Genomic DNA, 17,475 nt, shown 5'->3' with positions numbered 1-17,475 from the left:
ATGTTAGTTCTCCCAGAGTTTCCAAGTATAAAGCAGAGCTTTAGGAATGTGAAAGGTTCAGTTTTTTTTGTTTTATTTTGTTTTTTTTTTCTTTTCTTAATCTGAGTATGTTTTTTACATACTGCTTTTTCTGGTAACTTCATTAAGCCTGTGTAATTATAGTTTGCTTCAACCCAAGGCTGCATCAGTATTCATTATTATCTATTTGGTTCATTGTAGCAGCATAAATATAACTAAATTACTAGGGTCAAACCATAATGGGTGCTGTTGTGATGGTAATTAGAAGAGAAATGTAGCTCTTTTGGTGAAACTCACAGAAATGTAGAATGGGGTGTGTGCTTATAGTGTGCACTTAAAGTCAGGTTGTGGGTTCAAGGTGGTAAAATGACAGATAATGAAGGTACATCATTAATCACAGTTCTAGAAGATGCTCTGTACCAACCGTCTTCTTTTCTCTCTGCAAGACAGCTCTGAGGTTGATGATAAAACAGAAACCAACAGGGAGCTTAGAGTGAAGGTGCAAACTTCTGTGCCTTCACTAATTGTCACTGAAAAAGTATAACTTAATTGAGGCTATTTAAAAGAAAAAAAAAGAAACTAGCATAAAGCATAGTTCCCCACTCAACATCTCAGTGTGGGTACTGAGATCATTACCTTTTAATTCAGTACATCCATCATTTGATTCTGTGATTTTGCCCAGATGAGCTGTCTGTCACAGAGCATCTTTAGAATAAGCTTTAACTTAGAGAGGAATTACCCTCAGTGTCCATGCATATCCCATGGGCTTGGAAAACAGAAGCAGAATCCACTCTAAGCACCTTCAGTTTCTAGCCTTTCTAAGTGTGATGATTCTAGACTCAAATTGACATTGGTGGAAATGCTTAGCACAAGGCCTCAAAATTAATACACACCTGCTGGTTAACTTTTTTCACTAGAAGCAAGAATTGGAAGAATTCTAAATCGATGAAATGTCTTACTAAAAACCCAAGTGAGGGGACTAACAGTGTCCTTAAGCTGTAAGAAATGCCTGCTGGTTCTACAACACAATTGAAATAATTAGTATCTACCTAGAACCCCTCATCTTAGTCCCATTTCACGTTCTCCTGGGACTCTGTTCCACGTGTAGACATGCAGAATGTTCAAGGTTGTGGGTAACATTTTCCAAATTATGTCTTTCTTCCTTCATGGCTTTTTGAATTTAAAAAATATTTTTTACACTCATGTAATGGAAGTTTCCAATTTGGAAAGCTGTTTACAGTCACAGTTGTTTCTCTAATAACAAGCATAGACCCTAGCATATAGATGGCACTCAATAATATTTTTTTGAAAGGATGAATAAATTACTAGTAAGGTCAGTGTAAAAAGGCCCAATCTCCATCACATATATGAATAGCAAACTAAGAAATGGAAAACAACAATTGGCTTCAAACTGCCATAAAGACACAGAATACTGGGTCCATGTCTTCCGCTTCCTTTGACTTTTCCAAAATACACAGTCAAAATGTTTCTCATCTCACACAAAATCCCATGAAGGTCCAGAATGGTGAGTTGTTTATTTAATATATTATTCATGATCATCATTTGTCTATCTTTTTTTTTTTTTTTTTTTTTTTTGTGGTATGCGGGCCTCCCTCTGCTGTGGCCTCCCCCGTTGCGGAGGACAGGCTCCGGACGCGCAGGCTCAGCGGCCATGGCTCACGGGCCCAGCCGCTCCGCGGCATGTGGGATCCTCCCAGACCGGGGCGCGAACCCGGTTCCCCTGCATCGGCAGGCGGACGCGCAACGGCTGCGCCACCAGGGAAGCCCAGATTTGTCTATCTTTTGACATCACTGTTCATCTTGGGAAATTTCACAGCTAATCAGTGATAGCTTGTTCCAGCCTTCCTTTTTTTTCTTAAGCAACTTTAAAATTAGTCAGTTGTATAGCTTTCTTTAAAAAAATAAAATTAGTCAAGTTATCGATTTTTAGATGTAGATAACAGATTATATGTAGATAGTCAAATTTTAAAAACTGATTAAGATAATAAGCCAAAATAACTATTATGGAAAGTTGAATCAATTTTTAGCAAATATTTACTTTTCTCCCTGATGTTCATGCCATGACTTTCGACTTCACTGTGTAACTTGCTTTGGTCAATGAGATGTTAACAGATGTGTCTTAAACAGAGGAATAAAATGTGCTTGTGCATCGGGCTTGCTCTCTAGTTCTACTGCCTTTTGCTATAAGAAGAACATATCTCTGTAGCCACCGGCTGGGACAAAGAGGACATGAAACAGCTGCCGCAGACCTGTGCTCAGCCTGCAGCTTTGAGCCACACCCAGTCAAACACAGTCTAGATTTGGCAGATTCCATGCTGGCCTGAAAAGATGGGAGTAGAAATTTAATTCTCATTGCTGTAAGCCACTGAGTTTTGTATGTTTTATGTAGCATTACTGAGAAAATAGCAGACTGATACAACTAGCCATGAACTAACACTATTTTACTTTCAGGCACTTCTATATGTATCGACTGTAACATATGATATTTCACTTAATCATGACCACAGTCCCATAAACCAGACACTACCCATATCCCTATTTTACACATTTGAAAGCTGAGACCCAGAGTGGTAAAGATACTTTGAAAATAAGATGTGACTCCAATCTGTATGTCTCCAAACCCCATGTTTTATGTTGCTTCATCCATCTAGATGTAGCTGAATGTGACTGCATATTCTCTGGTATCTAGTAAGTTCTCAGTAAATATCAATTCACTTAATTGCCCTTTTCCTTTCTTTAATTGTACTTATCAAGTTAAATGAAATGTTTGATTGGAATGGGCTAACTAAGGCCTCATATGGAATAGGAGAAAGTATCAGGAATGTTCTCTCCTGACAAGGTGCTCATAATATGGTAGTGAAGGAGAAGTAAGATGTTACCTAATTACATATTTAACTAATAGATTGACACAGTGATTGAAGCACTGTCATAAGCCAGACATAATTAATTGAGAAACTTAGTTTTTCAGTTAATAACCACTTTAGAGGATGAGAGAAAGGAGAGATTACATGCTGTACTGATCAAAGTATGCTTAATCCATTAATGTTATCCCTTTCTTAAACTGGAGATAGTTGATTATAAGTATTTTGTCATTAATACACTTACACTGTAACAATGCTACAGGAGTAAAGAGTCTCCCTGTCCTCTCTGAATGCATATTCTAAGTTGAATGATTAATTTGCAGAAGATGATCCATCCTGAAAAGATATTTGCATTTTCTATGCCCCTGTCTAAACTACCCTCCTCTCCCTTGTATGCTTGGTAAATTCTTTCCTGATCTTCCCATGTCAGTGGTCTTTCTCTCCTCTAAACTTCTATAACAATGATAAATTTTTTATGGCTTTTATACATTACTATATTTATGCCATGTCCCTGTCTTCTTGTGCTTGGCCTGCAGTATGTACTGCCAAAATATTGAATGAACACAGCTAAATCTTAAGAATTCAGCCTTTAGGAAGAGAGAGAAACAGAAATGTAATCATTTCAATAAGAGGGCTAAAAGAACTAATTCCTGATGCCAAGAGGGCATGTCGTTATTGAGTTAGGATCGGGGAATATTAACCGAGAAGAAGAAGAAATTCAATGGAAAGACAAGGAAGAATAGTGATAGACTGTCTTCTTTTATCTTTGCATATTTCTACTTTTCCTTGTATCCTTGAAGTAGTGTGTCAGCTGGAATTAAATATTTATCCCATAGGTTTTTTATGTGCATAAATAGGTTACATGGATAATTACTGACATAGTGGCATTACATAAAAAGATTATTCAAATAAAATGTATTAACGTAAAAAAAAAAATCACAAAATATTTTCCCATTCCATTTACTTCAAAGTTGGTTTTCTTCCCCTTCCCCCATTGCTTACCTGCTTTGGGAGAGAGGCTAGAGATGACAGGTTATTACAAGACCTAGACCCTGACAAGACAAATATCATTCTGACACTATCTTCATCTTTACTGTTGGAATTGAATTCTGGACAAAACCCTCTTTAGTCTTCCTCTGTTACACCACACATACATGAAAATATATAATATAAAAACATCCTGAAGTCAAACTTCAATGTTTTTAGTCTCAGCATCACTGAATTTTTGTATTACACAAGATGCTGATTCCATATGTATAAGTTGTATTTGAAATGAGAGTCACACAAAGACATCAACTCCCTGCAGAGGCTTAGTTCACCTGCTGCTGTCCTGCACTGTGATTTAGAATAGGGTGAGAGGAGTTAGAAATTTAGCCCTTGTTTGCTGTGTGTAAATATCTTCATGTTTAAACAAATGGAGCTAATAGAAGCCATCTTAAATGGGGCTAATAAAATTTGCCTTTTAAAAATGGGACATTAAATGAGAAAACGTAGGTATTGAAAATAATGGAGGGTTTCAGGGTTTCAATAAATATTAGTATCTCTCACCTATCTATCTTTGTATCTATCCATCTATCTTTATATCTATCCATCTATCTTTGTATCTACCTGTCTATATATCATTTATCTATGTGTCTATTATAGATTGTAGATGGGCAACCAATGTTAATTTACTTGACTAAGTACTGGCATTCAATGTGCCTTTCTTAGAGAAATTATAGTAAAGAAGTGTGGACTCTCGAGTTGGACATTCTGCATTTGAATATGGTGTGACATTAAGCAATTGTATTTAATCTCACTGGTTTTAGTTTTCCCATCTATGAGATGAGGATAGTAATAGTTCTTACCTCATGGGGTTATTGTGAGGAATAAATGAGCCAACATTTAGAATTGATATATAGCAAAGGGTCAATAAATATCAGTTATTGTTTCCACAGTCATCTAAACAATTATTCAGTTTCAACTTTTATTTTCAGATAAAAAGAGGAAGAAGATACCCTCTATGTGGGTGTGTTTGTGTGTGTGATACAGAACTAGAGCAACTTGAGGAAAATCTTATAATGTGCCTAAAATGGTGAAAAGTTTCTAAATTCTGAATTCTGAAATTTAAAATAAATTCTAAGTAATTTATTTTAGTTATGACCTTTCGGTCCTTACGTTTTCAGATAAGATAACCAAAAAATTGGCTGCAGTAAATAGTCCTTTTGGAAAATATTATCTATCTATTAACAATAAAGTTGAGAGCATAGATTTATTATTTTCACATGATATTTCTTGTCAATGACCTGAGCTGAATCTGAACTGACATTCTTGAAAAGAAAGACTCCCTTTACAAATCCCTTAAGCTCTAATGCAGTCATTTTAATTCACAACAGGCTAGAACCTTGTATAATTGTTCTCAGCTCAATACAATCTTTAACAGCTTTTGATTTACATATTGGGCAGCTGTTTTGAATAAGAAGTTGTCCATCATGGATCCTTTTGTCATCTGTCCAAGGAATGTGTTTATAAATGGTTCCAATTAGAATAATGAAGGACTCATGTGAGAACAATGATCAATGGCCAACCTTAGGAACAATATAAGTCCAAGACAGATGTAAACTGTGACAGGGCATAACAGTGTCAAGTTATCTATGGGGAATGTGCACAATTGCTCCTGGAAAACAAATGGAAATTTTCAAGTCTTTGACTATTGGACAGAGTTTGATTTCATGACACAGAAGCATTCAGATTCTGTGTTAAATAAATCATTGACCCACACATGACTGAGACTATGTAGATAAATGTGAACAACAGTGCCCGGGGAAAAGGCAGTTCAAAGAGGCCAGCCAGATCAGCTCTGTACTGTGATTATGGACTGTACCCTGCATTAGCCTTCAGGAACAGATGTCCTTTGCTATAAGAATGAGCCACGTTGATAGCGAAGTTTCTGGGCAAACACATTTTAGACTATGTCAGACACATCTGGTCAAGGGCTTTGTAATAGCTTTATTTATTTCTTGCCTGAACTGGAACGTCAGAAGCATGCACTCCACGTTAAGCCAAGAGTTCCCTTTGTTCCACATGGCAGCCACAGCTGGAACTTTTTGTTGGTTGACATAGCCAGATCTTCTGTAGAGACCATTATATTCTTTGGCATATTTCAGTGAGTTTGCATCTTTTAATCCACCTCAGCAAGCAATGGAGAGTTTGTAAAGACCATGCGCAGAACATTCTATTAAAACTACACTGGGACACCAGCTGGGAATGCAAAATTGATAGCACTGAGGTGGCCTGCTACCAAGTTGGCCTTGGTAAGGTGAGCTCTTTGCCATAGCCTTATTCACTTGGATCATTTAGGAAAAAAGCATCAAAACAGAAGTAGATTCTCATTTTTATGTGTTGAGCTTGCTCCTAGATTACTATCTCTAGCCAAAACGAAAAGGGCAAAAGAAATTTTGTTGTAGATTATAAGAGCTGTGTACAATGCACAGTTTCATGAGGATTACTAGAAAAACATCTGGCTTACAAAAGTTGAAGAAGAGACTGGTTAAAACTAAGTTCTGCTTAGATTTCTAATATAATTAAGGCTGTTTTTCCTCTTTAACCACATCAATTGAAAGCCCAGTTTCAACGGTGAATGCCTTGAGGAGTCATAAGTTAAAGGGGGATGGGAGGGAAGAGCTGAAAAACAGAAGTAGATATTCACAAATGTGCACCTAGAATAGTATTTAAACACATGCTGAATTAATTGTATCTGGCCTGGTTCAGACAATTTCACTGCCTGCTTCTAGTTTTCAGAAACACACTCTCTCAAACATGAGAGTATTCCATCCTAGCCCTGGAGCATCTACCCTCACTTTGCTTTTGCCTTTTCCTTCCTATTGACTGACTCCCAATTCAGGAAGGAAATTGCTCTAGACTTTCCAAGTGGCAAGCCAATGGCACTCTCATGGATTCCCCTTCTTAGTAACCCACTTGACCAGTGGTGAATTTCCAATTTCTTGGCATAGTGTAGATTACACTTCTGACTAAAACTGAACTTCAGGACCCTCTCCTGTAAGCTTCTCTACCAAAAGTCTCTGTTAGGAAAAATAAAAAATCTCCTTCAGGATCAACTCCATCCCCACGAGAGCTTTTGGATGATTGAGAAATCCCCCAAACATAATTTCCATTGATGTTGCTAGAGCATCCTTGTGTGAAGCAGTTGCATAAAGAACTATATGTTGTTATGGACATGCACGTGCATTTAGCACTTTGCCCAATACAAACAAAATGATAAAACTTCATTCTAGGAAAGGGTACAACATAATAAGCACTACATAGAAGGACATGTTCAGTAATCCATAGACAGAGCACTGCAGAGGAAACATAGACACAAGGGACCAATGTGGATACGTATGTACCAAAGATTAGAATACACATAATAAATGAGCACCTCTGAAATTTTAACACAAGAAGGTAAATCTGAGCTCATAACAAGCAGCATATAGAGAGACCACAGATTGTAAAAATATAAAATCTAGATTTGATTCCAATTCAGCTACACGGTTGAATAAATTTGAAGAGTAAACATCAGTTTCTTCATGTGTCAAATTGGACTAAGCATCTTCCAGTGTTGTGTCATTGTATTCTATTGTTTAGAAGCAAGTTACTCAAGGATACTGGGAGACAGGAATTACTGAGGACTATCTTAAAGGCTGCCTATTATAGTGACCTAGTGGAAATGTCACAGGTCTTGGAGACAGATGTCCCTGATTTATATTAATACTTCCTGGTCTATTACTTCCTCACTATTTGACCTTAAGTAAACTGAAAAATCTCATTTTGTTACAGTTTCCTCATTTGTAAATTGGTATAATATTATCTCTTTGTAACAAATCCTACCAGTTTAATCTCATATCTGTTTCTAAGTATAATATTAGCCTGTTTAAATATATATATTTGATATTGGAAAGTACCATTGGTAAATATATATCTACATACACTATATATATATATATATGGTATTTTTATTTTGAAAAGGTATTTGATCAAGAATTCCTTGACATCTTTGAGGACAAGAAGAAAAATTAAAGATTTAGGGCTGTCCAATAGAACAGGGTCCACTTTAAAAAAAGCTTCTAATGTTATTATAAAAATATATATTCCTGTCTCTTTCTCGCTCAATACGTTTATAAACCCCTTGAATAAAGGCATTAAGTGATGACATTATTAAGTTTATGCATGGCACAAAAATAGAAGAGTAGCTAATTGTTTGGATGACATTTAAGACATATGCTCAGCTTCATAAGATATTATTTAACAAACACAAAAGTTAAATTCCCATTTAAGATCAGTTAGAATTGAGAATTGAGCAGACCTTCTGTTATGGCTCATCTTTGTAAAATAGTTTGGTATTTTCATCACTAATTTTTACCTTTATTAGCTTAGAATTGAGCTTTCTAAACCAAAGGTCATGCTCTTTTCCCATAGTCACTCCCTTCTGCTTGCCTTCTGAGACTTTTAAGGATGTTACCTCATATCTCTAAGAATTATGATATGAATTACAGTAGTTGATAGCAACAGATGGCCATTTCAACTTAAATTCAAATTCATTCAAATCAAATTAAATTAAAAATTTAGTTCTTCAGACATACTCACCAAGTTTCAAGTAATTAATAGCAACATGGGGCTAGTGGCTACCATATTGGATGGTGCCAATATCATTGTGTCATTGTAGAGTTCCACTGAACACCACCAATGTAAAGAAGTGCATATCAGTGGACCCAGCACTACCCTAAAGGCGGCATTTTGCAAATCTGTTAGGGCATTTTCAGTGTTCACAATGATTGCACAGAACAATCTTGTACAGTGGAGAATTGTTATATTTTCTCATATTTTTCATCATTCTATATAATATTTAAATAGACAAAAAAACCTATTGATAATTATATGAGTCTATACCTAAACTTTGTAAAATATAGAGCAAAAGTAGTTTTAATACATACTCTATTCTCTAGAATGCACTTACCATGTGAATCTACATACTTTGTAAATTCACTCACTGTGTTGGATGTTTAGAAAATCACATCATGAACAGAAACACAGATCATGGTGTTTGAGTAGCCAATAAAAGGACAACTTGTCTCTTTCACTGAATACAACCAAAATCCTGGGAAGAATATATAGGTCAGATATTTGAGGACTCTGATAGATAAGTAACAGCAGGCATACTAGAAGAAAAGACTATAATTTGAAGTACCACCAAAGTGGGAGATGAACTTAGTATTTTTTCCTTCTAATCTTCCCACAGTTTAGCCTTAGAAGACAAATTAAACTCAAAGAAGGAAGGAAATACTAATTTAAAAGTACTAAAATTAGTGAAATTGAAAAATAAACAAATGAAAATGCAGGAAAAAAAATCAAAGAAATTAAAAGCTAGTTCTTTGGAAAAGCACATATGAAATGGATGAACTCTTATCAATGGCAAGATACAGAGAAAGAGAGAGAGGAGAGAGATTGAACATAAAATTACCAATGAATTAGTAATGAAACAGGAGCTATCACTACAGATACCCATAGACTTTATAAAGATAAAAGGAATACTTTGAACAACTCTATTCACATAAACTTTAAAATTTAGATGAAATGAACCGATTCCTAAAAAGCCACAAATATTCAAAACTCACTTCAGATGAAATAGATAATATCAGTAGTTTTACAACTATTAAAGATATTTATTTAATCCATTATTTTAAAACCTAGGCCCAGATGGTGTTATCAGTGAATTCTTTAAAACTTTTAGAAATCCTAACAATTTTAGACATATTCTTCTATAAAATAGAAGATGAGGGAATACTTCTAAGCTAATTTTATGAGGCCAGCATTATCCTAATACCAAAACCAGACAAAGACAATTCAAGAAAAGTGTGCACCAACATCTCTCATGAACATAGACACACACACACACACATACACAAACCCTCAATAAAATCAAATCAAGAAATATATTTTAAAATAATGATATAATAGGAATAAGGCACCACAGCCCAGTGAAGTTTATTCCAGAAATGCAATGTTTATTTGATATTAAAAAATCTAATAATGTAACCCACCATGTAACAATCTAAAGAAGAAGGACCTTTCTCACTGTATGCCTTTGCATGTGCTCATTTCTATGTTTGAAACATCTTCACCAATCTTTCCTTGGCTCATTCTTAAAAATTCAATTCAGTAATGTTTCCTTTTCACTATTCCTGCTTCCTCCCCAAAACTGTTCTTCTCCAGCTCTTTCCAATGACTGTTATAATCTCGATAAATTTCTATCTCTTCACATTTTTTTATTGAATTTCAATTGTCTTTTTAATTGGCTATCCCCTTCTCTAGACAAAAGACATTTTTAGGGGGCTTCCCTGGTGTCGCAGTGGTTGAGAGTCCGCCTGCCGATGCAGGGGACACGGGTTCGTGCCCCAGTCTGGGAAGATCCCACATGCCGTGGAGCGGCTAGGCCCGTGAGCCATGGCCCCCGAGCCTATGCGTCCAGAGCCTGTGCTCCGCAACGGGAGAGGCCACAACAGTAAGATGCCCGCGTACAAAAAAAAAAAACAGACATTTTTAGGACATTCATTTCCCAATTAGAGTTGAGACTGATAATTGAGGGCAGATGTACTATAGCAAAGGGATTCTGCTCCAGAAAATGAGGAAAGCCATGCCTGTAAAAGTGTTGGGAAGTAATTGTTCCAAAGAAAGAGATAATTCTATCAAAATTAATAACAGCTTATATCTTTCTTCAGGATTTGGGTTATAGAACAGCTAATTCAGCATGAAGTTGACACCTGCATTTAAGTGAAATGGAATCCGAAAATGGAATGTTAAGTCAATGTTTCACTCTTAATTAGTGAAAGATGTTCCCTAATTTCAGGGGAAATTATATCAGTCAAGATGAGGAGTGCCTGCCTGGGTATAGAGACAACAGGAAAGGATCCAGGAGCCAGGATGGATCTCAAGTTTTATAAAACAGCCTGATAATGAGACCATTAATATGTTAATTTGATCCTAGATTATGTAAAGAAGAGTAGCCAGGCAAAACTGGAAGTAACCTTTCAACTTCTCATTACAGTGATCAGATTCTTATCTGCATATTGAGTAATTTTTCTTCTTGTACCTAGAAATGATTTGAGGGAAAAGTTTTTGATATATTAGGCAAGCTTAAATAAATGATCAAAGTTTCTCAGACAGATATTTTTGAGAAATAAACTAGTTAAAAATTGGTGTAGCCAATCAAGATGGGAAATGGTTTTCTGAGTCAATGGAGGATTATAGATCTGCTTTTCTCTAGCATAGCAGAGAAAAGGATGTTCTTAAAGGAAACGAACAATGGCAGTTTGATTTTAGGGAAAAATTGGCAATGAGAGAGGCAGAGGATATTAATTTTTTCCTAATGGATATTTAATTTGGAGTGAACTGAATGGTTTTGAAGATTTCCCCTATATCTAGATTTCTAAAGGGAAATGGAAATTAAAATTTTTTTGATCTCTACATATGAAAATGTTCACAGATTTGTATTACTGTTTATTCCTTAATTAAGTCCTTATGTACTACCACTTCTGGTAGGCCTTCCTGTTTTTCCCACCCACCCTCTCCCTTACCTCCTGTGCTAGAATGAGTATAATGGTTCCAATTTCTCATCACCCCCTCTGATCTCTTTTCCCAAACTTGCACATGTGTCATGAGACTTCTCAGTTCTTCTCCCTGAAGAGGTGGAGTATATTTCCCCCTATCTTGGTTCTCAATGTAGCCATGTGATTAGTTTTGCCCAATAGGATGTTAGAAGATTGATGTTGGCAGAGGATTACAAAACATCATGTGTGTTTCTGCTTCTTTTCTTGCCCTTACACAAATGTCATGAGAATGTGCCTGAACTAGCCTACTAAAGGATGAAATATGTGGAGTAGAACTGCATCATCCATTATTCTCCAGCCAAGTCCATACTAGATCAGTCAATAGCCAGCCAACACCCAGGCATATATGCCAGAACAGCCAAGATCAATAGTGCCACTAACCAACATGCAAGTTGCTAAGCATCTTTGGAAGGAAACCTTGTTAATTTGGTGTTACTTCCCTTTCCCTTTCTCCCTGATGAGAGATCTCATTTATTGGATGGTTTGTGTTGTGTCCATGTAGAGTATTTATCTGGTCAGTTGAAGTAATCTTTCCTCTATTGGCATCTTCTGTAATGTACTTTATAATACTCTCCTTTGGACATCACCTTCTATTCATGCTGCTTTTTGCCAAGTTGTCCTCAACTTCAAGAAATCATGCAAATCTCTTTACTTTCTCTTTGTCCACATTGTCAGGATTCTTTAGATCTTCTGTCATGTGTCTTCTGGCCTGGGAAATGTTTATGTCTTTTCCCACACCTCTCTGAGAGATCAGGAGACCAGAGTGTGAGAGCAAGAACAATTTAGTTGCATATTACCTGTCTTACTTCCATCTCCACTCTATAGATCACACTGAAATAGAGGACATTTGTTTGGTACTTTCTATCACAGTAATCTCAGAAACCAAGCCTATGTTTGACCTAAGAGCAAGTCCTTCCACCCTCAGAAGGCCCTCATTTCTGCTGAGACTTTCTTTTCTTTAGCTCAGATCCATGAGTCACTCAAGAGGCAGATTCTCTAATTCCATTTTAAGAACTCACTCATGTTAAAGCTCTGCTCTTCCTCTCTAAAATTCCCTCTCACTCCAATCAAATGAAACTTTATTTACTATTTAGGGGCAGCACAGACCTTTTTACAATTGTCTTACGTAATATTGTTTAGGGCATAATCTGTGTGCTACTTTGCCTTCAGGTCTTATTTTTGTAGCTACATAATATTTGGCTTTTGCTAATAAATAGACTAGATTTTTAATACTACTGTCCTGATAGGAGTTTCAGGAGATTGTTTTGAAATTCAAAGCAAGATCTTGACTTCTTCCTCTCATTGTGTCGTCACTTAGTTGATGCTTTCTTATGTACGGAATATTTCTCATGGAATATTGCAGCAGGGAAAAAGAGGGAAATTATACATCAGGAAAATAGGAGTGATAATCCTTGCCCAATATCTAACAATTTTGTCCTCACACTATAAATAAAATATAATAATTAAGAAGAGATAGTCCAGAAGTGTATATATGCTAAAAATAAAGATTAATGACAGAATTCTGGAGAACATGAACATTAAAGTTACAGGAAAAGAAGGTAAAACTGTAAGGAAGATAAGAAGAAAGAGACAGAGAAGATATAAAGGAAGCCAGGAGAGTTTGGTGGCATACAAGTAAGGAAAAATAGAATTTCAAGAATGAGGGAATGGTCCACTGTGTTAAATGGTGGAATACAATGTTGCATAATGAGAAAAGATTTGGTCTTTGAAATAAAGTATATCTAAGTTGACATCCTAACTCACATTCTTAACAAGTTTCTCAACCTCTTTAAACCTTATTTGTCTCATCTATGAGGTATGCATAAAACAGTATTTGATACTTAAATGGTTGAGTTGGTTAAATAAAGAGATAGTGCATAAAACATTGCCCAATGATAAACTACACGAGGAACAGTGATTTCAATATCATAGCTACACAGCCTTCATGAAATCAATGGGGAATATTTTCTGTATGCTAAGGAATACTTTTAATAATTGGAAAAGGGCCAGATGACATAGGATATCTTGGGGAAGACACATTTTGACAGCTTTTATTCCACTTATTTGCCTATTCAATTTTTCAACTGCATCTTTACTCAATTTTTGGTTTCCTGTCTGGACAATGTGTATTGTGTTTCCATGGCTGAGAAGATGCAAAATAAAAACAGAGAGATAATCAAGTTTTACCCAATAACCAGCAGAATTTATAAACAAGAAGTACTAAAAACAAAAGAAATATAAACTTAAGGGACTCCCCCATACAAATCTGACTCCAATATACACTAAGAACACAATGATTAAAACTCTTATATTTCGGGCTTCCCTGGTGGTGCAGTGGTTGAGAGTCCGCCTGCCAATGCAAGGGACACGGGTTTGTGCCCTGGTCTGGGAAGATCCCACATGCCGCGGAGCGGCTGGGCCCGTGAGCCATGGCCGCTGAGCCTGCGTGTCCAGAGCCTGTGCTCCGCAACGGGAAAGGCCACGGCAGTGAGAGGCCCGCGTACCGCAAAAAACAGAAAACAAAAAACAAAAACTCATATTTCACAAAGGATTCACCCATTTGTTCTTCCCTCTTAGATCGTCTGACAATGAGTTTGACTTCTCAGAAGAGGGTGTTTAAACAATATTACAAAAGCCCTGTGTTGAAAAATTGTCGGAAGCAAATCTAGATAGAACTCTTGAATTTGGAGATAATTCATTGTTGACAAACACTTCAATTAAGGCAACATGCTAAATGAACTACAGTGTAGTTGAAAGGAACTCCATTGCAAGAAAATAAAAATGTGTAGGAAAAGTTTTCACTCAATCCATAAGCCACAGCTACTCATAACTTCAGTTAGGATGTCCCATCCAGAGACAACTGGAAAGTTGAGGTAACACAACCATCAATATCTGGCCTTTAAACTCAGGACTGAGGGAAGATCAAAAACAGTACCCTGATAAGGCATGCAGGTAATCAAGGAGGTCCAGCTATGCTTCCCTTATGAAAACTAAAGGTCCAGAGAGAGATCCATATCAAATATGATGTATTAGCCAAAGATCTGGCAGAAAAGAGATTGTTGCAGTCCCTATAGCTAGCTGGTATATAGCTGGTCATGCATGCAACTTAAGATGTTAATTAAAGCTGCCTTTGTCCTACACTCACTCTATTTTGCTTGTCTTATGCTAGTACCTTAGCTGGTTAGGATATTTTACTAGCGTGGTAACCCAAGCCTTCATGCCTGTGGGATCTGAATCTTGGGTTACCATGATTTTCCATTGACTAGGGTTATTTTCAAAGACGATACTAAAAGGTGCTACCAGGAAACCCTCTGTGTTCCATACATGGTCCTCCTTTGCCCACATTTTGTAATACCAATACTAATCTTACCTTGAAATAAAATTCTACCTACAACAGTAATTCCCTTTTCTGCAGAGTGACATGATAAGTCCAAAATATTGGTCCAGGGTGGAGAGTATGAATTCATCAGAACCATGGCCAGAAGAAACTTCCCCATGGTGGGGCACTGGGACTTCCAAGGCTCTTACATCCAAAGTTGGTGGGGACAGGAAGCAAAAATTCTTGATGTGGGTTTTATGTATAACAGTGAAAGAAGTCACTTCTGCCTCAAACACTTAATTCTTAGATTTTTGCACTCTGGCTATATAAAGAGAGCACCATATGATGACCACTACTGTTTTTGAGGGCCATTCCTGAGTAGAGTTGAAAACAACAGCTCTCTACTTCTGGTTGGTACCAGCATGCCATGCCCTCCCATCCACTAACCAAGCCTAAGCTTTTTCCTCATTTACTAATTGGTCATAATGAGCTTACCCTGAGTTCATGTTCATGGAATGAAGGAGAGGCAGCATAGAAAAAGGAGACAAAATGGAAATGTTACTCATGCCATTTTATTTATACCTTTTAAGGTGCTTAGTCATGGTCTCACAAATATGATTCATCTTTTATAATGGAATGCTGCTGTGCACATCCAATTTTATGGTTCAGTGGATCAGATAATGCTCAGAGCATGATAGGTAATTCAGGCTGCACAATCACTTGATGTTCCGTAATTAAGTATTCAGTCTATCAAGGACCAGTAGCAAGCCAGAAGTTTCAAATAGAGAATGTTGTCTGAAGATGAAATGACCTTACTTTAAAAACCTAGAAGTCTACTGCTAGAGGTTTCATGAAACATCATTTCTGGCCACAAACATCCCAGCACTATTGGGTCTGGTGGGTCATAAGGCCCAAGTATCAGAGCAGACCAGATGACAGCCAAAATCTAACCTGCTGCAGAATTCCTTCTTATTCCACACCCTACTCAAAGGGCACCCTTAACGATAACCTAGAAAATGAGTCCAATGAGCCTCATGCCCAATTGTGCTGTATATTGCTTCCATATCTAAAAGACCCAAAAGTGATGTACCTCTTTCTTGGTGGTGGGCAGTGTAACTGTAATAACTTATCTCTCCCTTTAGAAAGGATGTCTTGAAATCCCCCAGATCACAGTTTCCTGAGATTTGGGGGGTTTATTTTCCACTTTTGGCCATGTGTGTGTCTTATTAAGTAGTAAGATACTTAATACTTCCAGCTCACTGGTGAATTTGCACAATGTCTTCAATGCAGTGGGCCAGTGTGATAATCTCTAAGATATGAACAGGGTCCCACTGCAGCATAGAAGCTTAACTCATAGAATGTGTATTCCATTAATCACCTTTTGCTATCATGGCTCTGGAAAAGTTTGACCAATTTTTGGACAATGACCTCTTCTTTTACTGTTGTCATAAAGGATTATTTTTCAGCCTGAAACACAATACATAAATATGCTATAAGTGATATCTCAATAATAATATTTCAGGCAAAGACACACCAACCAATTTATACTAGCCAACATTACCCAGTGAGAGAATATCACATAGAACACATCTGAATTGCACACCATGATTGGATGAACTTTTTTTTTTTTCTTTGCTTATGTAGACCAAGTGAGCGTGATAGAGAAGGTACATCTTCTAAGTCCCTTCTTTACTTCAGGAAGAAACAATATTTCCACATGCTTCAACAGGCAGTTTTTCAATCATCCAGAGATTCTATTCCTTATAGAGAAATGCCAGTGTCTAACACTTTAGATACTTCTTCCAGGGTCATGTTCTCAAGGGAAAGAATAGTATTATAAGCACACCTGATTCTGTTATCAAAATGCCTTCCTGAACATCAATCAACCTGACTCTCCATCACCTTCCAAAGAATGACCCCCTCATATCTTTTTCCAGCATCCACTATTAAGTCTTCCCTTTCTTCTTTGGCAAGTACAATAAATTTTCAGAACATTGCATTTCATTTACAGCCTTTATATTTACTTTCCAATTCTAATTTATTACTGATACAAAGTTGTTTTCACTGTTCAATTAATACATTTTTCTCTCTCTTAGACTTATTAGTAATATTACATTGGGATGGCAAGAATCCCAAATTTCCCATTGAAACTTATTTTATATATATTATATATATTATGCGTATAAATATAACGTATATACATATATATTTAATGGATTTTCATTCATCAGCAGGGTTGTTATGGATGGATTAATGGTCATTAAGCAAATATATGTTTCTTATGTTATAAATAGGAAAGATGACATATCCTTGCAGCAAGACAGTAAAGAAATAATGTTGCTGACAAGTATAGGCAAACTACTTCTCATTATCCTGTTACTAAGTACAAGGGAGAAAGCACTTGCTAAGTCAATGGTCACATATGAGTTGTCAGGGACTGGATTGATTTGTTCCAATATACCACTCCAAAACTACAATTGTGATTGACAATACTACTTGATGAAGCATGCAGATATTTACAATCATTACCCATCTGACTTTTGTACAGGTCAAACAGGGGAGTTAAATGATAACTGGTAGTAATTATCTTTTCTGCATCATGCAAATGTTTTTT

Source organism: Physeter macrocephalus, chromosome 14, assembly GCF_002837175.3.
Source record: "Physeter macrocephalus isolate SW-GA chromosome 14, ASM283717v5, whole genome shotgun sequence".
Classification (NCBI taxonomy): domain Eukaryota; kingdom Metazoa; phylum Chordata; class Mammalia; order Artiodactyla; family Physeteridae; genus Physeter; species Physeter macrocephalus.
This window is presented reverse-complemented; position numbering follows the sequence as displayed.